Source organism: Protopterus annectens, chromosome 6.part0 (assembly GCF_019279795.1).
Source record: "Protopterus annectens isolate FY-2018-M chromosome 6.part0, PAN1.0, whole genome shotgun sequence".
NCBI classification, from domain to species: domain Eukaryota; kingdom Metazoa; phylum Chordata; order Ceratodontiformes; family Protopteridae; genus Protopterus; species Protopterus annectens.
This window is the reverse complement of record NC_056737.1, coordinates 1,954,995,179-1,955,022,830: the sequence shown is the minus strand read 5'-3', so window position 1 is coordinate 1,955,022,830 and position 27,652 is coordinate 1,954,995,179.

Sequence of the window (27,652 nt, the reverse complement as noted above, 5' to 3'; positions counted from 1 at the left end):
AGCATGGGTGTTGTGAAGTTTGCCACTTCTGTCTTAAGAAGCGTGAAGTTGGCTTTGGAGAAATTTTTTACGGTGGTTTCCCTAATTGAGGGTGGGGCTGGAATGTGGATGTCTAGGGTGATTTGCTTATGGTTGGATCTAACCAATGAGGAATTGACCTTGGGTGTGGAACACCGGTTGCCTATGTTGGTAATGACCAGGTGTAGGATATTGCTGCCCCTGGTGGGAGTGTGGATAAGTTGATCCAAGGCATTAGAATTTATGAATTCCAGAAGATGTTGAGCACAAGAGTTGGTACATGAGTAGTTTCCCCAGTTAATGGTGGGGTAGTTGAAATTGCCCATTATTAGGGTGTTAGGTTGTACCCTAATATCTTACAGTGTATCAAGAAATAAGGAGTGGGAATCCTGGGGCATGGTGGGGGATCTGTAGCAAGCTACAATTTGCATTGTGGTCTTGCCCAGAGTTAGTTGCACTTGGATAATCTCAGACGCATTATGCTGAGCAACTAGCCTGGAGGTGTGGGTATCCTTAATGAATATTGACACTCCTCCACCTTTAGTGCTTTGGTCCAAGTTAGGTGGTCAAAAGGTGTGGTATGAATTATAGCCTGGTAATGCAGGGGTGCTCTCTGGAGCCTTGATCCATGCCTCTGTCACTGCACAGATGCTGATGTTCTCCATTTTAAGGTGTGCCTCGATTGAGTGCATTTTGAGGTTTAGACTTCTAGCATTGAGTAGCATTACCCTCAGATTTTGCTTGCTTGTACCTGTTACGGTGGTGAATTTGTCATTTGAATCTTGCCTAAAAAAGGCACTATAGGGATGGAAAGAGCCTTAGCCAGTATCCAGAATCCCAAGGGCAACAGGTGCAGGCCATTTCTGGCAAAGCATCGTGGTTTGTCGATCATGTCATCCCAGGCAGACAGATACTGGATCCCCTTAGAATGACACCAGAAGCTTAGCCAATTGTTGAAGTCAATCATTTTGTCCGTGTACTGTGGTATCATTCTGGGTGATGGCAGGATGCTACTCAGGGCTAGGGTCATACCAGCCTGGGCTACAAGATCAGAAAGCTCTTCCATGTCTCTTTTCATGTAGTCCAGGGAGGTACATCTCATGTCATTCATACCAACATGGACAATGACAGAGTCATATTTGTACTTGCTGTGGAGTGACCTGAGTGCATGCATTATGTGGCAGATCCTGGCACCTGACAGGCAGCTGACAGTGACTTTCTCCTTGTTTAGCCTGGTGAGTGGAACATCAGTGTGCCTGACTATAGAGTCACCTATGACTAGAGTGTTAGGTACGTTGTTCTGCCTTATGGGCTGTGGTTGAGTGGCACACTGAGTTTGTGGGCTATGTATCATTTGTGTTGTGTTGGGGGGTGGAGGTTGCTTGCATTTCTGCTTTGGAGGTCCCTGTTGCTTGGGTCGATTTTTTTTGAGAGCCTCCATGAATGTAGGTGTGGGTTTTGTGTTTCTATGTGTGTGTTTTGGTGGTGTAGGTTTTGAGGGACTATGTGATGAGTGTGGTGTGGTGCAAGTGTTTACCTTCTCCTCTTGACTGTCTAGTCCAGTCTTGGGTGAAGAGAGCTTTGCTTCCAGTTTGGTTATATAAGTGCATCTCTCACAGGTTGTAGTGTTGGGTGGTAGGAGGAGAGGGTTGTCTGTGTACATGAGGCAATTGCTGCATTGCCCCAAGATGCCCAGATTCATCAGGTAGACAGTAGAAAACATAGGGAGCTGACCCTTAGACATGCCTGGATAGGTGCTTATTTATTAAGTACTAAAAACTGTTTTACTCAGACAAGTGAGGAAAGTTGAGTGCTGTAGTAATTTGTAGCTTATTTTGTGCCTGCATTGAGTTCTGAACAAGTGCTGAGCTCAAAGAAACAGATTTGAGTGCTGAAACTAGAAAACTGGCTAGTTCTAAGAAACAAAATTAAGCTAGAAGGCTTCCCTCCAACACAGAAAGGCTTGGGGGGCTCAGAAGCTTACAAACAGTCCTGGGTACAGCAAATCTGTATCTGGACTAGACGACTTACAGGAATGGCAGGAAACAAGCTTGGAACATTTTTTTTTTTTTTTGTAAAGGGAAAAGGAGGAGCAGAAGCTAACTGGGTTGGCCTTCTCAAATATTCTCCCTGGAATAGGTAGAACGAGGTAATGACACTAGACTGGGAGGAGTGTCCCAGATCATATTTACAGGAGGGGTGGGCAACTGCAAATCCACCAAATATAAAAACAGGATACCAACAGGGAAGGAGGGTGGGAAACAAAAATCAGAACAAACAAACCCAACCAGATGCTTAACAATTGTAGAAAATTCTACTTAATACCTCACACACAGTGAGTAAAATAAAAGTGCTATAAATAACTCAGAAATAAGCAAAAAACATGATACTTAATGTTATATATCTCATATTTGTTAGCTCAGAGCCCTTCCTCCGACTTCCTCCGATTAGCACAGTGTGAAATGACAGAAACAGTCACAAGTTAATTTCTTAAGTAACCAAGTTTTGTTGCTTAAGTTAGTATGTGCAGTCAGAAAACAATATAGATAGGATGGTTTCTCTACATTGCACTGTTTAATGATCCAACAAATCAGATCTCTCAACTATTCCTATTTTGGAGGAACTTTCCTATTTTCAGGCCTGATTTAGGATGTCCCTGTATTTGGAAATAAGTCCCTGTTTTCAGACTTGATTTACCCCTTCACACAATTTTCTGAAACCCCCTCATCACGTGATTTTTGAAGCTGTTTAGTACACAGAAAAACATACTACATGACCAACATACTAGTGGAAATAATTTAAAGAACAAAGACACATTTTGCAATTCCCTTTTTCTGAAGAAAAAAATTAATGACCTTGTATAGTAGAATTTTGTGGTACAGTTCATTAAAGTGTATAGATTGCAGCATGCGTACTCTTTGAAAACGTGCTTATATTTTTTTCATAAGTTTTGTTTTTGAACATATGTTTCTGAATAGAATCCTACATTCCCACTGGAAGCAGGAAGAGTTATTTGCTATCTGATATTCAAATTTTAGGCTAATTAGATGTCTAGATTTTAGGTGGATGTTCCCATACCTCTCAATTGTCCCTAATTTGGGCTCTGTCCTTTTTAATTCCTTCTAACACTGATGCCTTTTGGACAAAAGGTGGTGAATTATACTGGCAATAATTAAGAGTTACAGACTTATTTTACTTCAGGAAATGTATATTATTTCACATTCTCTTTTTCTGTTTATATTTTAAAAGTAGCCCTGATTATCCCTGATTTTTTTCTGGATTTGTCCATGATTCTGGTGAAATTTGTCCCTGATTGGTTCAGAGCTATATTCCTATTTTCAATCACATGGCTTCAAAGTAATCCCTGTAGCTGAAACATTGTTATTTCTTTAAAGGGCCATTTGTATAATATCCCATGGGTTTTTACCACAGCAGGTTTAACATACAGGTTCATAGGTTCATAGGTGTGTACTAGGCAAATGGCCCTGGAGCCTTTACAAGCCTAGCCCATAGAAATGCCCTGGCATCTCGGCGGCAGATGTTAATTCCCAGTGCCTCTATTAAGTAGAGCCCCTGGAGTTATCCCCAGGGTGAACTTTCAATTACCCATCCACTCATCAAGATTTATCTTGAAGAGAGACAGTGAGGTGCTCTGCTTGACATGTATGGGAAGTCAGTTCCAGAGCATGGTCAGTCTCTGGGTGAGGAACCTGTCCCTCTAGCATGTTCTGTTGATTGTGGTAATGAGGTTGAGGGCTCTGGAGCGTGTGGTGTGGCGGGATTGGGATTTCTTTAGATGTAGCATTTCTAGCAGAGCTGGGTCAGACATGGCTTTGTAAGTCAAGCAGAGATCAGCTCTTAGTAGGTGATATGAGACAGAGAATAGCTGGAGTTTTTTTTAGTTTGTCTGTGTAGGACATGTATTTAATGCCTAGGATCCTCTTCATGAGGTACTTCTGTGACCTCTCCAGCTGTTGCAAGTGTCTAGTGAGGTACATGCCAAATGGGGCATTGCACTTGATGATGATGATGAAGTCAGTGAAGACTTTAGCTTGCATGGGTCTTGCAGAATTTCATGAATGGTTTATCTGTGTGATTATTTTTACCCTATGACTTGGATAATTTACAAAGATTATTATACTATTTGCTCACTGACTAATTTAAAACATTTCAGTTCTGTAATGTCAGTAAAGAATTAACCAGTTGAAAAATAATATGGCGGAGATGGCAATGTTTGATATCATTTCCTCCTAGTGCTGTTGCTTTATTCAAATATTGTTTTACAGCTAGAGCAAAATTATGAGAGAGAGTCAATGAAAGCAGTGATTGTTTATATAGTTAATCCTAATCAGGTGCAGTAATACTGAATCTCCCATACCTGGCTAGACAGAATTGAATTTGTTGCATAGAAGAAATTGGTCTTTTCCCAAGGGAAAGAACTGAGGTAGAAAATATTAAAATATGCATTACAGGGCATCTCTGTATGGAAGGTACAAATACAAAAATGACATTTTAAAAATGTGTGTGAGATCATCTGCTACTGTTTGAATTGACTGTCTGCAGATGAATGTAATTAACAAATATGTGCTAGAGCAAAAATGTTGAAAGTCAGCTGAAGTATTACAGTGAGGGAATTTATTTCACAAACATTTTACTGAAACAGCATCTTAATACTCTGTGATGTAAATTAGCAGATATAACTAACAACAACTGATGTATCAGACTGAAATATCTTATTTTAAACAGTTATCAATTATAGATATAAGCCATTATAATTTGGATGTTGTGGGTTTATGGAAAAACATAGGAGAAACAATGTTTCTGGATTATACTTGCCAAGACCACAACTAATAACTTTGTCATTAAACAATGCAGTATACCATTCTGGGGAAGAAAAATAACTTGTATTTCACTTAGGAGTTGCTGTGGTTGGTTGTGTTTTACACATTGCATGGAAAATCCAATGCTGACAAAGTTCTGAGTAAATTATGTAGTAATTACATGACTGGTGTCTGAACATTCAAGTCAGGGATGAAGTCATGCTTCCCTCAGGCCTGGAATGATCAGAGGCCAGTCGCTGTCTTAACTGGTTTGATCTTGAAATGATTTGCATAGTTTATTTCCATTGTTGTTGTTATACGCACTGATGGCCAATTAAATGTTATTAGTATTGTATGCAATAGAGATATTCTGACTTTTAGCATAACCAGTTTATTAGGTTAGTTAGTTAGTTAGTTAGTTAGTTAGTTAGTTAGTTAGTTAGTTAGTTAGTTAGTTAGTTAATTTTTGTTGATTCTTTTGTTAAGGGAAGTTCCAAACTGGTATTCAGACTAAAGAGGGGAATATGAATGTTTTACAATGGAAACACCCTTTCTCTGTTCCAATTACTTTTGGAAAAGATGAGGTAACAATGGAGCAGCAGACGTACACAATGTACAAGAGGAAGTTTCACAATCCTTTGGCATTCTGCTGGCTTCTTTCTTTGTGATTTTATGGCCATGCAACAGGAAAAAGCAAAAAAAAAAAATCATTAATGATATCTTCCAATTTCCTCTATTAAAAATAGAAGTGATCCTTACAGTTGTTGTTCTTCAGTATAATCTGACACCTGAGACAGCTTCTTGACTGAATTGCAGTTTCAGCTTTCTTGACAGAAGTGCCTAAACTCCTTGGTTGATGACACAGATGCAATGCAAAAGTAGTTTGGAGAGGAGTCAGTACACAAAACAAAACCCAGGAATGATTGTGAAGAAGGTGAAAAACCCAGCCACAGTAAAGAAAACATGTATGATAGGCAAACTTCAGGGTGCATTTGCTTAAAAGAGGATTGTTGCTGAAATATTTTATAGGAGGAAGTAGTCTCTGCCAGACAAACATGCAATTTGGCTAATGGGACAGTACTCCTTGGAAGTTCAAGTAACATAATTAAGATCCTTAATGCCCTAAGGAAACACCTTGATTATGCTTTAGTGGTAGAAACAGAGACAGGGTTGCCAAAATTAAACTTACAGAAATTCAAAAGTAGACTGAAGGCCTGGATAAATAGTGAAGCAATTACTCCAGTGATTACAAATATTATTTTAAGCAAATTTACACAAAAGTGAGTTATAAAGAGGTAGTTCAGAAATAATCTTGATGTTAAAAATTGAAAATGATGAAACTATGGTCCGGAGTCTGTAAAGCTCGCAGATTTTAACACATTAGTCAGATATGCGATATTAGCATTAAACTTGCAGATAACAGAGCACTATGTAAATGTACCACAATGAATTCAGAATACCTCAGCGCACATGGGAGTATAACAATATTAATGGCACACAGTAAAGAACCCCACAAGTAATCCATAAGTAATGAGAATTTGGTGTTAAAACACGTTATACGTTAACAAAGTTACAGAACGATTATCACAGTTCAAGCATCCTGACAGTCTTACATACATATCTATAACAGAATCTATCCAGTAAGCTTAAAGACAGCTGCAGAATATAACTGCCTCCATTATTATAAAAAAAAAAAAAAAAGTTTCATAAATCTGTCCAAAAATGTTAGACACCTACGGATATTTTAGTAATTCATATAATAACAAAATATACTTGTTTTAAAGCTTCATGCCCTTTGTAGTACTTACCTTTAGCAATCTGTGCAGTAAACTCAGAGACAACCATGGATATCTTCGCAAGTCATGTACTAATAAAATATGCCTGCTTGCACGTATGGATTCTAACAGAATCCGTACAATTTCTAATAAAAACCTTAAAGGTGAAGGCAAACCTCGCCACATTGCCACAGTTAACATTAGATAACAATGGGTTCAGGAATTGTGTGGGGAACACAAGTAATGCACACACCCAAGGAAAGTAGGAGATACAAAAGATGTGAGGGATTAGTGAAAAAGAGAGGGACACACAAGTGGGATCTTTGCATATAAAAATATGAGGTAAAATCAGAGGGGCATGCGCAATTTTTTTTTGGTGGTAATAGGCCACATTTTCTTATCTTACCTTTTTTTTTAAAGAATAGAAGAAAAGGTAAACATAGGGAAAGAGGAGGAGAAGGACATTGCAGAAGGCATACCCATAGAATAAGTATCACAGCAGCAGCACATGACAGACATAAGTTGGAAAAAACATTAAGTACAGGTAAGTTACACAGACGGAACATTGCACAACATGGACAATGTAAAATTGTCAGACAGAGTGAAGATGCATACTAGCCATGGTGAAATGCAGAAAAACATATCTACCTCTGCACTACAGCATTACAAACTTGTGAAGGTCATACCTGGGTGTTTATGACCAATGGTAGATATGTGTTGGAAAGTAATAAATAAGGATTGGAGTACAACTTGGATAAATAAACACATATATGAGTAGTTTGTCAACAGTGCAAGTATAAGTCAAGCAACATCACTTATGAACAAATGCAGCTCTAACAATGCTAGACAACACCAGCAGAGGACAGAACCAAATCTACGAATAAGCATGTGAAAGGCAAGCAAAGAAGCACAGTACCAAACAGAAGCACAGCAGAAAAGCACCAACATGTCTGTTAAATACACAACTAGGTATCCACAACCCAAATAAATGTGTAATGGAATGTATAAATGTTACATACATATGCCATGTCAAAGGCAACACACAGGTATAGATGTATATGTATGGCTGTCAGTGGCCTAAATAGAATGTACATGAAATCAAGAACAGTATGCATACACACACCAATGGCATGTAAGAATATGCACAAAAATATAACACGACAGCTTAACAAATATATGAGGTTGTGTTCATGGATTTCAGCAATGTACACTGGTTAACACACAAGCAGAATGAGAGCAAGGATGCATTGCAAGCAGTAGCCAGTGACTTGAGTGCAGATGTCCTCATCATAAAATGGACATACATTTGGTGCATATTAACCATGCAACAACATAATACATGGCAATGGTCAATAACTGCAACAAAGACAGATATATATATATGCAAAACATAATACGGAAATATGAAGGTGGAAGGGAGCTGGACAACTTGGGCCCACATCAGGGAAAAGCAGGACAAGGTAAGTTTACACACTACAAATGCATGGGCGCAGTACACAGGCTGCTGCAAAAGCCAACCCAAAACACATTTAAGGAAATGAAAATTGTATATCACATGCGGTTTGGAGACAAAGCCAGAGAGGCAAGATTGCGTTGGTTTTGACATGTGCTGAGGAGGGATGCTGGGTATATTGGAAAAAGGATGCTAAGGATGAAGCTGCCAGGTAAGAGGAAAAGAAGAAGGCCTAAGATTAGGTTTATGGATGTGGTGAGAGAGGACATGGAGGTGGTTGGTGTGACAGAGCAAGAAGCAGAGGACAAGAAGAAATGGAAACAGATGATCCGCGCTGGCAACCCCTAACAGGAACAGCCAAATGAGAAGAAGATATCGCATGGGCAGAATGGTTTCTGATGTCCACAGAAATGACCATGTATAAAACACATACACATAAATGTGCAACCATATAACATCAACATGCATAGGTAAGCAAGCTAAGACTTTCAAGCACATACACATATACTGTCATGCAAATGTTGAATAAATAAACACAGATGTATGTCACCCACCCTGCTTATTAATGAGCAGAGGACACACCTGTGAGCATCATTACAGCATATCACTGGTAAATCAGTGAATGCTCACATGTCAAAGGTACAATTGTGTGTCACTATGGATCCGACTATGTGCAGACACATGTACAATCAGTTAATGTGTAAACCTATCTATAGAAGTTGTGAACTTATGTCAATAAATAATGGATGTGAAAATTTAAGATACAGCAAACATGTTATAATGTACTGTTACTGAGTAAATTATCTGTACCACTGTTTATAGATTAATGCCAAATTGCTTTTTGATGTAGTCAGAAAAGAAAGACTGTGCATAGCTATGATATACTTGTATATTATACAATGACTGGCCGGTACCATCGTAAAACGAACACACTTATTGGCCAGCCCAACCAGCATGTACATTAAGAATATACAACGGGAAAAGGTCCAATTGCCCAGACTTTTTTCCGTTGATATAGTCTTTCATTTTAAGTGTTTAAAAAAAAAAAAGAAAGTGTAGCAACGGAGATCTTCTTTTCTCTGTTGCTTACTTTCCCGAGCACTGGTATACTGGGTATGCATGGGAACGCAAGTTCCAAACGCATGCGCGGTACATCAGCAATGGCAAAGCAGAGCTGTCCAGTGGCAGAAGGACAGCATGGCACTATTATACAAGGACATTATTTAAGAAAAGTAAGTATTTTTTTCTTAAATAATGTCATTGTATAATAGCAATAACCCCACTTCTGAGTGTGGGTAATATTGAACTTACCCACGGTTGTCTTTGTTTGATCACTCGGGCTTCGCCCTCATGACCAAACCACACCAACCATGGGTAAATCCGGCATTACCCACACCCAGACGTGGGTTATTGCTTAATGATCCCACATGTCAACAGTATTGCCAATGCATGGCACACAACACCACATCATACCAGTGGGACATCTTGACAACCGGCATCCAAAATACATGGGAAATTATATGTCTTGTTCCAAACCATACCTCAGTGGTAGTGCTGAACTACTGACATCTGTTGTCTGTAATTTTCCCTCAGTAAAACACATGCTTACAGGCTAATTCTTGCAGCACTAGCTGTAGGTTAACTGTTTAAATGAATGGACAGCTGAATGTGGGAGGAAAGTGTAATGTGTTAATGTGTGTCATACACACATTGAAAAATAATTAAATGTCAGATGGCAATAACACATAAGAATATCAGCTACATGGAATGCATGCACAAGAGTGCATATACAGTCCAATGACTTATTTGGAACTCAGAATGTTGGCAGCATAACACAATTGGACCACATTGGTAATACCTATGAACTAGAGGGACCAGACTAATAGGGCTTACCCTTACGAATAACCTCACAGGCTATCTCCCTGAATGAGTCACTCATATTCCATGCCATATCATGGAAGAATGCACAACCTCCCGGATCTCCTTCAGATAATCGTTTCTATTCCAGTCTTGGCATTGTCTCCTATGGGGTGCAGCAGCTATGATGGCTTGGGCAGGTGTGGGTCCAGCTTCCTCCTCATCATCATCTTCAGGGAAGACACGGTCAACAGACCAGGATGCTTTGCCAGTAATGGCCTTCACCTGTCTCCTCAAGGCTTTTGGATACTGGCAAAAATGCTTGCCTTCCCCATAGGCTATGTCAAAACAACAAAACTTCTGACATAAACAAAAAATCACTAGAGACAAACTCAGGGTCATGCTGCTTAATGCCAGGAGCCTAAACAGTAAACTGCACTACCTGGAAGCACCCCTCACCTTGAAAGATGCTGACGTCTGTGCAGTCACTGAGACTTGATTCAAGGCCACAGAAAGCACCCCAGATATACAATGCTACAATGCCTTTCACATGTTCAGATCCCAAAATGAACGTGAAAGAACCAAAGGTGGAGGAGTATCCATTTTCATTAAATCCACACCTCAAGACTGGTGAAACAGTATGACTCTTTTGAGCTACTCTAGGTCCACATAATCATAGGTAAAATACCCTAACACATCATATATAGCTACTGGTCCCCCACCATGCACCGGAAAAATACATCACCTTCCTGGACTCGCTAGAGTCTCTCAATATACAGCCAAACACCTTGGTCATGAGAAACTTCAACTACACGTCCATCAATTGGGTGACTTACACAAACACAAACATGATTGCTCTGAGGTTCCTGGACTTTCTTAATTCAAGTGCCCTGGAACAATTTGTCTGCACCCCCACAAGGGGCTCAAATGTCCTAGACCTAGTACTCACCAACATGTGGGGGGGGGTCACTGCACTACCTCCAGTGTGCTGCATTCCTTGGTTAAGTCAAACCATAAATCTGTCTTGTTTGAAGTAAAGCTTAGACCTGACACCCCCACAGGAGCAAAAAAAATAAAACATTTTTCCAAAGCAAACTATCCCCTTCTAAGCAATGGTATAAAAGGTTTCTAAGCTCCTGCTAACACAGCCAACAAAGACTCCTATCCATAGGAGTACACAACTGCCTTATATAGCTACAGTACTTAAACAAATGTATTGACTCAGCTGTATCTGACAGGACTAAAACCAGGTCCTCTTGAAAAAACAAGCCACCCTGGTGGATTGCAAGTGTAAATAAGTTATATAACAAAAGAAAGAAACTGATATCAAAGAACAAGAGAGAATTTACTCAGCAAAGGTAGCTTACTTTCCACAGTTTAAACAAGCAAGTCAGAAACCTTTCAATGTCCTCTAAAGCTTGTTAAAGACTAAACTAGCATCCCTAGCTAAAGACAAGCAAAGGCATTATTTAGGTCCATCAGAAACCTAAAAGAGAATGCCCAGCTGTGTGTTGAAATTATAAGTGGATGGCACCACTCACACTGAACCTGAAGAAAATGCCAACCTGCTAACTGACAGATTTGGTGATAATTTCACCCTCCTGACCCCACCAGCCATACCCCATGGAACTCCTGACACAAGTCCTCTACTGAGCATTTCCAAAGAACAGATCATACAAATGCTTTCCTAGGCTAAAAGTATAGCCTCTATGGGACCAGATAACATCCCAGGCTGCTTACTAAACAATCTAAAACAAGACCTAGTGGAACTACTTTGCAGTCTCTTTATTTATTTATATTTATTTATTTATTTCAGTTTGATTACCGGGGAAGTCCACTGGGCCATGAAGTGCCCATTTTCAGTGGAGGCTTGGGGAGAAAAGCTCCAAGAACAGTATAATACAATATAGGTTACAGAATAAAGCTCCAAGAACAGTATAATACAATATAGGTTACAGAATGCAAATAAAGATTACAAAGAAAAAATACATACAATATAGTTTGTAAAAACAAGTAGGGTTAATACATTTGAGAGTTGCAGAGAACTTGATGGCAGATTATTTTTTTTTTTTTATTTTTTCTTTTTTTTTCTTTTTATCACAGCCTGAGCACTGGTTCTTTGCCAGTGGAGTGGAGAACAGCAATAGTAATCCCCTTACACAAAGGGGGTAGTCCATCAACTGACTCAGGGAACTACAGACCCATTAGCCTGACCAGCCTTATCTGCAAGGCCATGGAAAGAATCATCATGGACCTTAGCAAACCGGACATAGGCAACCTTCAAACTCTTGACCCGATCAGTTTGTTTTTGTCAAGGGTAGATCGTTCATTAAACCTGGTGGACCTCTTTACGAATGTCACCAAAGCCCTGGATGAGGCAAAAGCAGTACATAGAGACTATCTTGATTTAGCCAAGGTGTTTGACAAAATTTCCCAGTCAGAGATCATTGAGAAACTATCTAAGCTGGGGATTAACCCATACATCACTAGATGGCAGCCAACTGGCTCACCGATAGAAGGCACACTGTCAAAGCTGGGGAGTCCACTTTTACCAGCAGACCAGTTACCAGTGGTGTACTGCAAGGATCTGTACTGGGTACTCTACTGTTTGAAATCTAGTTTTCTGATGTCCAGGCAAAGTAGATGGCCTATGGCTTACCAAGTTTGCAGAAGACTGTAAAATGGGCACAAACATAGAGTCTCCCATTGATGTCAACATATTATAGAGGATACTGACACAGACAAGTAACTGGTGCCAAAGCCATGGACTAAAACTAAATGCAAAAATAAAATGTTTCATTATCCACTTTGGCAGATATGTAGCCCCTGCTATTTATGATATAAATGGCACCCTTCTAAGCTCAAACACAGTGGTGCGAGACTTGGGAATGCAGGTCAATAGCAATCTAAACGTTGATCACTGTGTATACTAAGTGGTAAGGAAAGCCTTCTACACTGCACATCTCATAAATAAAGGCATCACATCCAAGACTAAGGATGCCATAACCCCATTGTTCTCGACCATTATCAGACCACTAATTGAATACAATGCTCTCTTCTGTATATACCTCAACTGCAGCAGCTGGAGAGACCACAGAGGTTTCTAATCAAGAGAATTCATGGCCTTCATGACATGACTTACATGTTAACACTGAAAGCCCTTTCACTGTTCTCTGTATCATACAGGCTGCTGTGAGATGACCTTTGCCTGGCCTATAGAGCCTTCTCTCACCCTGCTCTAATGCAAATGCTGCACATTCACAAATAAAATGGCATAAGAGTCCCTTACTCAAAGGATCTCAACCTAGCCTCTCACATTAACAGAACATATGGGAGAGACAGATATGTCTCCTAGAGATTGCTGCACCTCTGGAATAAGCTCCAATGTCATGTGAAGCAGACCGCCTCAATGACCCTATTTATGTGCAACCCTGAAAATTGGATGGGTAAGCATAAATCCACCCTGGGGTGGCACCTATGTCCCTCATGGACATGAGCAGCTTGTGCTGATCATAGAATCACTCTGCAAACAATGACCATTCAACTATGGTCAATTGAGATACTTTTTTTTTTTTTTTTTTTTTTTTACATGTGTGGGTTTGTAAAGTCCCTAGGGCCATTAGCCTAGTTATCTCCTATGAACATATGAATGTAATCATCATCATCATCATCATCACTGTCATCATCTGGGGACACAGACAGTGGCCTGGCATATGCTCTTCTTTGGCATCTGATAGATGAATGTCCACTGGTCCCATGCTCTGTCAAGATGAATTGTAAAACACGTCAGACATGAAAAGCAAATGTCTATCATGCAGAACATTCTCAAAAAGATTGTAGCTGATCTTAATATGAAACTGATGTGCATATCTGCAACATAACATACTTAATCAACATAACATCCACTGGGGAGATGAACAAATACATATATAAGGTGTAGGATCATACATGAAAACTTCTTATTTAAAACACAGCTCAGTTATAAATGTTGCAAACATTAGCAAGTAGCAGAATACAATTGCTGCTAGTGAAGGGTTCATAATCCACACAGCACATTCCTTATGTCACTTTATCTATAGTTATGGACATGAACAATAACAGATCATGTCAGGGAGACTATATCCATCACCAACGTGAGCAGCACAAACAAAGCCATGCAATGACATGGACTGCTTATCAATGGGAATCAGGACATCATCTGAACATTTGACTACTGTCCAGCATGCAGCATGGTAACCATATGCTGATCAAGCCCATGTAACATATTCCGGCATTTCAGTGGAAGCATGGCTGACACTGCCTCATGCCACATTAACATAACTGAACTTTGAAAAAATAGCTTATAAATGTCACCATTACAGTATTATGGTGACCTGCCCTGTTTAGTAATGCAGTCTGCCTCAGAAAACAGTTAATCTGAATTTATGGAAGTATGGCATTATTCCCTTTCTTTTTTCCTTGCATGTGTTCCCTTATCAGTTATGTCTGTGTGAGAATTTAAATGTGAGGTTCATCTGAAATTTCTTCCCCCCACTCATCACCTGATAGCCCGAAAGAAATACCATGTACCACATTCCACATGACCATCACTATGGAACAGCACTGCAATGCACTACTCAAGGAAAATTACACTGCATTAATGGGCTGCAATAACATCCAGGGATGCTTACTACACTGAATGAACTATAACCTCTCTGGTCCACTTGAATCTCTTTTCAGCAATAGCCTATACTCAGGTTTCATGTCCAAATAATGGAAGGTGGCTACAGTCATTCCCCTAAGCAAAGAATTTCAAAATACTGATCATGGAAAATACAGGCCCATAAATCTGACCAGCCTCATACGTAAACCCATGTAAAAAATTATCATAGACATGATAAATGAAGCTATAGATAACATGGACTAAAAAGACTTAAACAAACTGGAGAACGCACAAAATAAGAAAACGGAGCTGAAAGCTGAATGAAGGACGATGTAAACCACTAAATGAAGTATGGAACTTTGATTTCATAAATTAAGCGCTTTCGGAAGGCTCAATGCCCTCCTTCTTCAGAATAAACAAACAAACAAGAACAAAGGCAACAGTTCGTATTTAAAAACAGTTAGTTAATTGAAACATTAGTTAATTAAGGCAACCATGTAATAGCTACTAACGTCTCAACTTATTAGTCCTAAATTAACCAAATCAAGTTAAAAGTTTAAAAACGTATAATGTCTTACTGAAAAGCTGTATCAGCACAACATAAAAATAAATCAATCAATGTGAGGGCAGAACAATCTGCATAATTTCATACATTCTCAAGTGTGAATTATGGTTATAAAAATACTTTTTATGTAAAACAATTAGCTAATGGTTACACTAGCAGCTGTAAGTCATACTAAACTGAAAATAGTATTGAATCCACAAAAAGGTATGTAAATAAACCTTCAATCTAAAAGGCTAACAGCATGTTTTTCAAAATGGAAATTAAACAAGAGTAACACAAAATGCTTACTTCATGAAACTGTCTTATAAAGCTATCTATTTAAAGCCAGTTTTTTCAGAACGCAAGCAATTGATATTTGTTCATTCAAACCTGGATGGAAGCAGGCCGCGGTTTTTATTTGCCAAAACAATTCTTCCATCTCAAGCTGAATTTGCCATGGACCTATATATAGGGTGTCATCTACCTGTTTCAATACTGTAAATTTAAAATGGTGGGTTGGGTGTTCAATAATGTGGCAAGCCAAGGCATTTGTTCTTTTTTTGAAATAGCATAGGAATGCTCATAAATACGCTGTTTCAGCTTGCGCTCAGTCTTTCCTATGTAGAAAGCGTGGCAAGCTGAACAAGTTGCCACATAAACTATTGCCCTAGTATTGCAATTATATTTACCCCTGACTTTGTATTCAATGTTATTTATCTTTACAGAGTGTCCTTCTTTTATAAATCCGCATTGTCTGCAAAAAACACATTTTGCCATACGTAATGTGTGTATTCTTGTCTTAGGTTTACCAGCTTCTAAAAGAGTTTTGAGGTTGACCCCTCTTCTAAATGTAATAGCCGGGGGACCCTCAAGCTTCCCCTGAATGTTCCTATCATTTGATAATATTCTCCAATTCTTGCATAAAATGTCCCTAATAAAATGGTGATCCATGGAAAAGCTACACAAGAACCTTAGGTTATACCAGCGGTCACTATTAATTAAATTAGTGTGTTGCCTGCCATTGCCTTGACCCTCATCTGTGTAAAGTTGCAATTGTATGCCAAAAATGGGGCTAAAGTGGCCTACACTACGCTTTTGTACCACTTCTTCCATGATCTCCTCCACCATTTTACACGGGTAACCTCTATTGTAAAACATATTTGAAAGGTTAGCACATTCAATTAGGAAGTCCCCTTCTTCAGTAACCATCCTAGCTGCCCGTACCATTTGCCCTTTTACCACGGCTTTCTTTTGATGGTACGGGTGACAACTAGAATAGTGTAAGAAACCATTAGAATATGTTGGTTTCCTGTAAATAGTGCTTTTAAACCTTGAATTCTGCTCGTCCTTGTGTAACAAAATGTCCAAAAAATTAATACAAGTGTGATGGAATTCATAAGTGAATTCCAAAAACCTAGTTAAATTAGAGATAGTAACAATGAAGAAAGGAATGTCATCAGAAGAACCCTTCCATAAAAAGAACATGTCGTCCTGGTACCTAGTGTACCAGGCAACATGCCTTTTAAATGTAGGGTCTTGAAACAACAGGGAATTCTCCCATTGTGCCATGATGCAGTTCGCATAGGCCCCTCCGCAAGGCGAGCCCATTGCCACACCAGATGTCTGTATATATGTGCGCCCTTCAAACCTAAAGAAGTTGGAAATAAGAATTTGCTCTAAAAGTGTCTCCACTGTGCTAATGGTAGTGTCGTTAACCTTACTTACAAGGAGAAATTCCCTAATCCACTCTAAACCTATATTGTGAGGGATAACCGTGTATAGATCTTTCACGTCTACTGTAAGTAGAATGTACTCAGGGTTGAATGGAATTTTGTTAATTTCCCTCAAAAAGCTCCAGGAGTCCTTGCAAATCTGTGTTTCGTTTGCAATAAGTGGTTTAAGCAAGCTATCAACATATGCAGCTGCAGCACTCAAAATGGACCCTCTGCCATCAGCAATGGGTCTAAAAGGTGGATCTGACACTGATTTGTGAATTTTTGGCACCCCAAAAAAGACTAGTAACCTGGGTGATGTAATGGTTAAATACCTGTACAAATCAATATCAATAGAATTTTCCAGAAGTAGATCATCTAAGATACCTCTGACTTTGCCATATGCTATGTTGATCTCATTAATACTAGTTTCTTGATATGGCCCTGATCCCAAATGGGCTGACATTTTGTTGACATATACGTAATGATCCATGAAGATGAGCCCATTCACTTTATCGGGTTTCATAACCCAAATATTACTGTCTTTAAGAATCTTAATAAGATCCCTTTGCTGTGATGTTATATTAAATTTGGCTCCTTTTATGTTGCTGTGCTTGGTAGCCAAGTGTCTTAAATCCAACTCACAGGCCATTTCAAAAGTTTATCCAATAATGGTGGATTAAAGACACTGGCAATTCTAAAATTGTTGAGAAGGGTGGGCCTATCTCCTAAAGTGACTCTCAGATTTAACTTACGTACAAATAATTTCAAATCGATGATGGTCTTTACTAGATTGAAATGTGTGTCTGGAACAAAAGTCAACCCTTTGGAGAAAAAATTACATGTGCTTTGATCTATACCAAAGGAAGTAAAATTGTATATTTTAAAGTCTCCTTCGGTACTTTGCACTACGTTCAATGTGATGGAGGGTTCCACTACCTCCGCCTCTGGTTCCGCTTGTTCCTCGGAACATTCTGATTGCTGTTGGACCTCAGGTTCCTCTGATGAGAGTTCTGTCCCTGCTGAAAACCCTGAACATTTTGTGCTTCATTCACGTTATTACTAAGAAATTGTCTATTATTACTTTCACCGTGAATGTTGCTGTTATTGTCATGAGATTGATCATAGTTGTTAGTGCCTTGGTCATCCAACACATCCTGGTGGAATTCACCTTGCAGTGGTTGTGGAGGTACGTCAACAGGGGATAAGGGCAACTCGTTAACTTCATAGTGACCTCCATTACTTGAATTGTTGTTTCCCTTAGCACCAAATTTTGTTTGGGTAACTAAAGGTGGATTCGGGTAAGCTGTAAAATTAGCATATTGAAACAAATCTCTCTTAATTTTCTTTTGTTTATTAATTAAAAGTTTTTCCATAGTTGCTTCTATGCTTGAGAAAATCCTTGTATATTTGTATCTATATCTGGGAAAATCCTGATTATCCTTAATGTCCAATTCCAGTTTCTCTAAATCATGCTGGTACTCCTGAATTTGTTCCGAATAGTGTCCTATAAGCACTTGCATGAAGTCAAACCCTTGTTTATCAAAAAGGTCTAACAATCTATTGTGGAGGTTAGAACCCTTGACTAACCCTACTAGAAACCTCCATTGCCTTAATCCTTTCGGAACTATTTTCTTAGCTAAACACTCCTCCAAGTAAGCCACTTCTAATTGGAGTTTTTTACATTTGAACAGCTTGTAATCAAATTCGCTAATGAGAATAGTTATGTCGCTGTTCCTACCTTCACATGGCTGCAGCACTTCCACTACGTTAGCACTGTTGTTAACGAATAAATCTTTTTTGTTTAGGAAGTTACTTATAGAAGGGACCAATTGCCGTCCATCCTGTGCTGTCCCCTCGACTCGAACAACACTGTCTATAGGTGAATCCACCTGCCTTTGTCCAGCCGGTATGCTGGAGGCTGGCGATGGAATGTTGCCTGCTTGACCACTCCTAGTCGAGTTAGCCCCGACCTTAATAGCTCCAGATGAATGAAGAGAGGGATCAGGTAGCTCATTCTGCCCTGCTTTATGTTGATCCCTCAGTGAAGCTGAATTCGTTCCATTAAAAACGTTGTCAAACTGGTCGAAACGCTGTGTTAACCGATCCAGCCGCCCCATCATGATTTGGATGAGTGTTGTTAAATTGCCGTCGGCATTCGCCTCCACGACCTCATTGGAAGGGTTGTTGGTTCCGCTGTTGCTTGGCTCTCCATGCCCAAAATTTTGAGTAAACAACGGTGGGGAGTTAAGCTCTACGGCTCCGTCTTCATTAGCCATGAGAAACTGACGGACTAAAAAGACTTAAACAAACTGGAGAATGCACAAAATAAGAAAACGGAGCTGAAAGCTGAATGAAGGACGATGTAAACCACTGAATGAAGTATGGAACTTTGATTTAATAAATTATGTGCTTTCGGAAGGCTCAATGCCCTTCCTTCTTCAGAATAAACAAACAAACAAGAACACAGGCAACAGTTCGTATTTAAAAACAGTTAGTTAATTGAAACATTAGTTAATTAAGGCAACCATGTAATAGCTACTAACGTCTCAACTTATTAGTCCTAAATTAACCAAATCAAGTTAAAAGTTTAAAAACGTATAATGTCTTACTGAAAAGCTGTATCAGCACAACATAAAAATAAATCAATCAATGTGAGGGCAGAACAATCTGCATAATTTCATACATTCTCAAGTGTGAATTATGGTTATAAAAATACTTTTTATGTAAAACAATTAGCTAATGGTTACACTAGCAGCTGTAAGTCATACTAAACTGAAAATAGTATTGAATCCACAAAAAGGAATGTAAATAAACCTTCAGTCTAAAAGGCTAACAGCATGTTTTTCAAAATGGAAATTAAACAAGAGTAACACAAAATGCTTACTTCATGAAACTGTCTTATAAAGCTATCTATTTAAAGCCAGTTTTTTCAGAATGCAAGCAATTGATATTTGTTCATTCAAACCTGGATGGAAGCAGGCCACGGTTTTTAATTTGCCAAAACAATTCTTCCATCTCAAGCTGAATTTGCCATGGACCTACATATGGGGTGTCATCTACGTGTTTCAATACTGTAAATTTAAAATGGTGGGTTGGGTGTTCAATAATGTGGCAAGCCAAGGCGTTTGTTTGTTCTTTTTTGAAATGGCATAGGAATGCTCGTAAATACGCTGTTTCAGCTTGCGCTCAGTCTTTCCTATGTAGAAAGCATGGCAAGCTGAACAAGTTGCCACATAAACTATTGCCCTAGTATTGCAATTATATTTACCCCTGACTTTGTATTCAATGTTATTTATCTTTACAGAGTGTCCTTCTTTTATAAATCCGCATTGTCTGCAAAAATCACATTTTGCCATACCTAATGTGTGTATTCTTGTCTTATGTTTACCAGCTTCTAAAAGAGTTTTGAGGTTGACCCCTCTTCTAAATGTAATAGCCGGGGGACCCTCAAGCTTCCCCTGAATGTTCCTATCATTTGATAATATTCTCCAATTCTTGCATAAAATGTCCCTAATAAAATGGTGATCCATGGAAAAGCTACACAAGAACCTTAGGACATTAAGGATAATCAGGATTTTCCCAGATATAGGTACGAATATACAAGGATTTTGTCAAGCATAGAAGCAACTATGGAAAAACGTTTAATTAATAAACAAAAGAAAATTAAGAGAGATTTGTTTCAATATGCTAATTTTACAGCTTACCCGAATCCACCTTTAGTTACCCAAACAAAATTTGGTGCTAAGGGAAACAACAATTCAAGTAATGGAGTTCACTATGAAGTTAACGTGTTGCCCTTATCCCCTGTTAACGTACCTCCACAACCACTGCAAGGTGAATTCCACCAGGATGTGTTGGATGACCAAGGCACTAACAACTATGATCAATCTCATGACAATAACAGCAACATTCACGGTGAAAGTAATAATAGACAAATTCTTAGTAATAACGTGAATGAAGCACAGAATGTTCAGGGTTTTCGGCAGGGACAGAACTCTCATCAGAGGAACCTGAGGTCCAACAGCAACCAGAATGTTCTGAGGAACAAGCAGAACCAGAGGCGGAGGTAGTGGAACCCTCCATCACATTGAACATAGTGCAAAGTACTGAAGGAGACTTTAAAATATACAATTTTACTTCCTTTGGTATAGATCAAAGCACATGTAATTTTTTCTCCAAAGGGTTGACTTTTGTTCCAGACACACATTTCAATCTAGTAAAGACCATCATCGATTTGAAATTATTTGTACGTAAGTTAAATCTGAGAGTCAGTTTAGGAGATAGGCCCACCCTTCTCAACAATTTTAGAATTGCCAGTGTCTTTAATCCACCATTATTGGATAAACTTAAAGCTTTCGAAATGGCCTGTGAGTTGGATTTAAGACACTTGGCTACCAAGCACAGCAACATAAAAGGAGCCAAATTTAATATAACATCACAGCAAAGGGATCTTATTAAGATTCTTAAAGACAGTAATATTAGGGTTATGAAACCCGATAAAGGGAATGGGCTCATCTTCATGGATCATTACGTATATGTCAACAAAATGTCAGCCCATTTGGGATCAGGGCCATATCAAGAAACTAGTATTAATGAGATCAACATAGCATATGGCAAAGTCAGAGGTATCTTAGATGATCTACTTCTGGAAAATTCTATTGATATTGATTTGTACAGGTATTTAACCATTACATCATTCAAGTTACCAGTCTTTTTTGGGGTGCCAAAAATTCACAAATCAGTGTCGGATCCACCGTTTAGACCCATTGTTGATGGCAGAGGGTCCATTTTGAGTGCTGCAGCTACATATGTTGATAGCTTGCTTAAACCACTTATTGCAAACGAAACACAGATTTGCAAGGACTCCTGGAGCTTTTTGAGGGAAATTAACAAAATTCCATTCAACCCTGAGTACATTCTACTTACAGTAGATGTGAAAGATCTATACACGGTTATCCCTCACAATATAGGTTTAGAGTGGATTAGGGAATTTCTCCTTGTAAGGAAGGTTAACTACACTATCATTAGCACAGTGGAGACACTTTTAGAGCAAATTCTTATTTCCAACTTCTTTAGGTTTGAAGGGCGCACATATATACAGACATCTGGTGTGGCAATGGGCTCGCCTTGTGGAGGGGCCTATGCGAACTGCATCATGGCACAATGGGAGAATTCCCTGTTGTTTCAAGACACTAGGTACCAGGACAACATGTTCTTTTTATGGAAGGGTTCTTCTGATGACATTCCTTCCTTCATTGTTACTATCTCTAATTTAACTAGGTTTTTGGAATTCACTTATGAATTTCATCACACTTGTATTCATTTTTTGGACATTTTGTTACACAAGGATGAGCAGAATTCAAGGTTTAAAAGCACTATTTACAGGAAACCAACATATTCTAATGGTTTCTTACACTATTCTAGTTGTCACCCGTACCATCAAAAGAAAGCCGTGGTAAAAGGGCAAATGGTACGGGCAGCTAGGATGGTTACTGAAGAAGGGGACTTCCTAATTGAATGTGCTAACCTTTCAAATATGTTTTACAATAGAGGCTACCCGTGTAAAATGGTGGAGGAGATCATGGAAGAAGTGGTACAAAAGCGTAGTGTAGGCCACTTTAGCCCCATTTTTGGCATACAATTGAAACTTTACACAGATGAGGGTCAAGGCAATGGTAGGCAACACACTAATTTAATTAGGAAAAACGAATGAAAGCAGGGCTCCTTACGTAACGCTCTTTAATACTTGAAGTGCGGTAATTACGATACACTTTTCGTTGGGAACAAACCCAACTTCTTCAGAAGGTAAAAAAGTCAATCAACTGTAACACAGTAACCTGAGCAATTTATACACACTCTGTTAAAAATACTGAACACACCCTTCCTAAATCCTGGTTGGATAATTGGTGTGTTACAAACATCAATTAACTAAAAACAATAAATCAGTTTAACAAAACAAATTTCACAATAAAATGCTTAAAATTCCAAAGATAATTGTCTTTGTTATGAGTGCCCTACACTGACACACATTTGTGGTTATAAAGAGGTGTAAATAACGAAGTGAAATGGGTAAATAAGAATATAACATAGGTCTTAGCGAAAAAACCTGTTTTTGCGTATTTAAACCACACACCAGTGATAGCAAATTGTAAGTAATATGCGTGTGTGTATTTTTGAAGCCGTACCTCTTTCTAGTGTTTGAGGCATGGGTTGAAAAGATGGGGACCAGTAGACTGTGTCCTGTATAAAGTGTTAAGACCAAGGTTGGTATCATTGCCAATACCAATTGGTTACCGAGGCATACCTGACATTAATAATTGCAGTTCCCTGCTTCCAAGTAGTAGCGTTGACCACTGTTGTGCTATGATGGGAAGTCTAATACATTCAGTTTTCCCTAAGGTTGTTTTGAAGTAGGTGGTGTACGCTGTTAGCGTTAAATAGACTGTTCAGTTCATAATTTCCTATGTTCATGTCGCCTTTTGTCTACACTTGATGTTTTATAGAATACTGTCAAGTGGATCCTGGGTGTAAATAACATGTATGGTGTGTATGTGCAACACTGTGATCTGTTAATGGGTTAAAGTGGTGTTTGGAAATCTATCTCTCAAGGTTTTTTAACCTCAGAATACAAGCTATGGAAGATGATTCATTTAATCCAGGCCACTGGTTGGCATTTGTTCTAAGCTGCCAAACCAGTTCCTTTCTCTCCAACTTTAAAGAATCATGACCACCCCTAGGGTCCCTAACTTGTTGATCTATTACCTTGAATTTAAACTCATGAACAGGATATTCATTGTGGTGTCTAGCTAGTGCGTTAACTAAGTTGTTAGTCCTGATGTTGTATATATGTTCATAAACCCTTTCTTTAAATTTTCTATCGGTGAATGTGCTAACCTTTCAAATATGTTTTACAATAGAGGTTACCCGTGTAAAATGGTGGAGGAGATCATGGAAGAAGTGGTGCAAAAGCATAGTGTAGGCCACTTTAGCCCCATTTTAGGCATACAATTGAAACTTTACACAGATGAGGGTCAAGGCAATGGTAGGCAACACACTAATTTAATTAATAGTGACCGCCGGTACAACCTAAGGTTCTTGGGTAGCTTTTCCATGGATCACCATTTTATTAGGGACATTGTATGCAAGAATTGGAGAATATTATCAAATGATAGGCACATTCAGGGGAAGCTTGAGGGTCCCCCGGCTATTACATTTAGAAGAGGGGTCAACCTCAAAACTCTTTTAGAAGCTGTTAAACCTAAGACAAGAATACACACATTAGGTATGGCAAAATGTGGTTTTTGCAGACAATGCGGATTTATAAAAGAAGGACACTATGTAAAGATAAATAACATTGAATACAAAGTCAGGGGTAAATATAATTGCAATACTAGGGCAATAGTTTATGTGGCAACTTGTTCAGCTTGCCACGCTTTCTACATAGGAAAGACTGTGCGCAAGCTGAAACAGTGTATTTATGAGCATTCCTATGCCATTTCAAAAAAAGAACAAACAAAAGCCTTGGCTTGCCACATTATTGAACACCCAACCCACCATTTTAAATTTACAGTATTGAAACAGGTAGATGACACCCCATATATAGGTCCATGGCAAATTCAGCTTGAGATGGAAGAATTGTTTTGGCAAATAAAAACCGCAGCCTGCTTCCATCCAGGTTTGAATGAACAAATATCAATTGCTTGCATTCTGAAAAAACTGGCTTTAAATAGATAGCTTTATAAGACAGTTTCATGAAGTAAGCATTTTGTGTTTCTCTTGTTTAATTTCCATTTTGAAAAACATGCTGTTAGCCTTTTAGATTAAAGGTTTATTTACATACCTTTTTGTGGATTCAATACTATTTTCAGTTTAGTATGACTTACAGCTGCTAGTGTAACCATTAGCTAATTGTTTTACATAAAAAGTATTTTTATAACCATAATTCACACTTGAGAATGTATGAAATTATGCAGATTGTTCTGCCCTCACATTGATTGATTTATTTTTATGTTGTGCTGATACAGCTTTTCAGTAAGACATTATACGTTTTTAAACTTTTAACTTGATTTGGTTAATTTAGGACTAATAAGTTGAGACGTTAGTAGCTATTACATGGTTGCCTTAATTAACTAATGTTTCAATTAACTAACTGTTTTTAAATACGAACTGTTGCCTGTGTTCTTGTTTGTTCGTTTATTCTGAAGAAGGAAGGGCATTGAGCCTTCCGAAAGTGCTTAATTTATTAAATCAAAGTTCCATACTTCATTCAGTGGTTTACATCGTCCTTCATTCAGCTTTCAGCTCCGTTTTCTTATTTTGTGCGTTCTCCAATATAGATAACATGCAGTCACTGGCCCTATCAAAGTTCAGCTTTGTTAAAGGAAGTTCATGCTTATTAAATGTGTTGGACTTCATTGAGAGTGTCAACAAAGCAATGCATATGACAAGACTGTGCAAACACTTTACCTTGACGTGGCCAAGCATCTTGATACAATACTGAACTTGGGCATTATAGACAAGCTCAGTAAGTTAAGTATAAACTGGTTTATCCGCTGCGGGATTGCCAAATGGCTCACCGATATGACCAAGGAGGTCAAAATAGGTGAGGCCAAATCCACTAAGAGCTCAGTCACTAGAAGAGTCCAGCTCACTACTGGAGCCACTGCTTTTCAGCAGCTATTTCTCTGAAGTGGACGCAAATGGTGAAGGTTTATGGCTGACTAACTTTGCAGATCATTGCAAGGTGGAGGTTATCATTGACTCCTATGCAGACACAAGCATTTTTCAAGAAGGATTATTTATGACTACCAAATGGTGGCAAAACCATTCTCTTAGTATTAATTGAAAGAATTGCATTCGTTAATTGTACCCTTTGAAAAGTCAATCATCAGGGAAGATTAACATGTTGATAATACAAACACAACAGTAAACCAGTGGTCGGGAGTTTGTGCATGCATACAGAGAGTAGCCTTACGTTTGAGCACCATGTGGCCTCAGTGGTGTGGAAATCCTTTTGTGTTGCACAAGTTATAAGTAAGGGCACAGCAGCTAGGTCAAATGAGGTCATTATCACACTGTAGTCTGCTCTTATCACAACAATCATAGAGTTCAGTGCTCCCTTCAGTATGTACCTGACCAGGCAAATGCCAAAACTACAACTTCATCAGAGTTTAAATAAACAAAGAACACAAGGCGTAACAAACTTGCCTTATGCAGATGACCTTAAATACATTTCCCTCGACTCAGTCTGGTATACATTTTTTGAGGAGTGATGTCATGATTGCATTACAAGGCATCCACAAACACCCCAGTTATGAATCTCCTGCATATTCATAACTCAAACAGTATCAGAAATACAAGAGTTAAGGACTAGAATTTTGTCTGTAATTTAAGCAGCGCATGTTAGAGAGATAGATATGGATCCCACAGACTGTACCTCCTATGAACTGGCTTCAAATCTATATGAAGCTGATTTTGTATATTACACAATTTAAACACACCTAGACCAATGTATAGTGATATGTAATTTTTTACTGGGACTGTTACACGTCCATTGTGGGCAGAGGTACCTTATAAATTCCTGCCCCTCGATGTCCTATTTGTAAACAGGACATCATTGTTCTTTCAAGAAAACTTGTCCAGGCTTGGAAAGGTCCACCCAAGTCATTAGCATTGTAAAAATCTATAAATGCAGTACTGTATAAATTGTACTGCCGGCATGCAATGATTCATATGAACAGCCACCGAGTGTAACTGTTAAAATGAGAAGAAAGTGATATGACAATATTGTGGAAACCAGCCAAGCCACATGACAAACATCTGAGACAGGCAGTATGATAACTGTCTGAACAAACATCAATATAAGGAACGCAACAGTAACAAATATTTGATATGTTCAATCACCACAGCCTGTGACATATGAAAATGCAATACTTGTCGTATTAACAGTATTGTATGTGAATAACTGTATATATTACCTACTTACAATTAGTGCCAATCAGTAGCCTGAAAAATTCAAACATCCTGATGATGCTTGCTGATTATAAACTGTTCCAAGGAAATGTCTATCTGCACAAGTGTCAGCAAACCTAGGATGCAACTGTACTGTAACAAAAACACCTGAAGCTGTTGTAGGCAGATGATACACCGATATTGAACTATGGCAGGGCATGCCACACAGTCTACACACAGTACAAACACTGACACAGCAGGCACCCATTCAGTCTGTGATTTGTCAGGATATATACAACAGATCAGTCACTGGGAAACACATCCACAAATACAAAGTTGCAAAATCACACATTATAAGCAGCAGTCAAAACACTAAGACTTGTAAACAAAGCATCCACCTCAACAGATGTGTAACAGATACTCCAACCCATTTATTTAAAAATATGTGCTGAAAAATGGTTTAATGGTGCATGACATTTCAACATTTTGGGATTTAAATCACACTTTTAAGCACAGCTATATTATGATTATTTTACTTGCCTTACTTATGCATGATGGGTGTTCGTGCACTCTAATCAATATACATATGGTAATGTGAAAAGACAGGTCTGTAACAAGGATCAGCTGTATTTTATTTCACTAAACTGAAAAAGTAATCATCATACCTCTCCCCCTCCCCACTCCTCAGGTTTGTGCAACCATCCGCTCAATGCCTAGAGCATGATTTCTGGTCCTGTCTTCATCTCCTGAAAAATACAAAATTGCATCAATGAATGATGTATTCCTTAAATAACAATGATATACATTTCTCATCAATCGAGGACAGCCAAACACGCAGACTTCCAACACTTACTGGACATTTTATTCTAGAGAAATA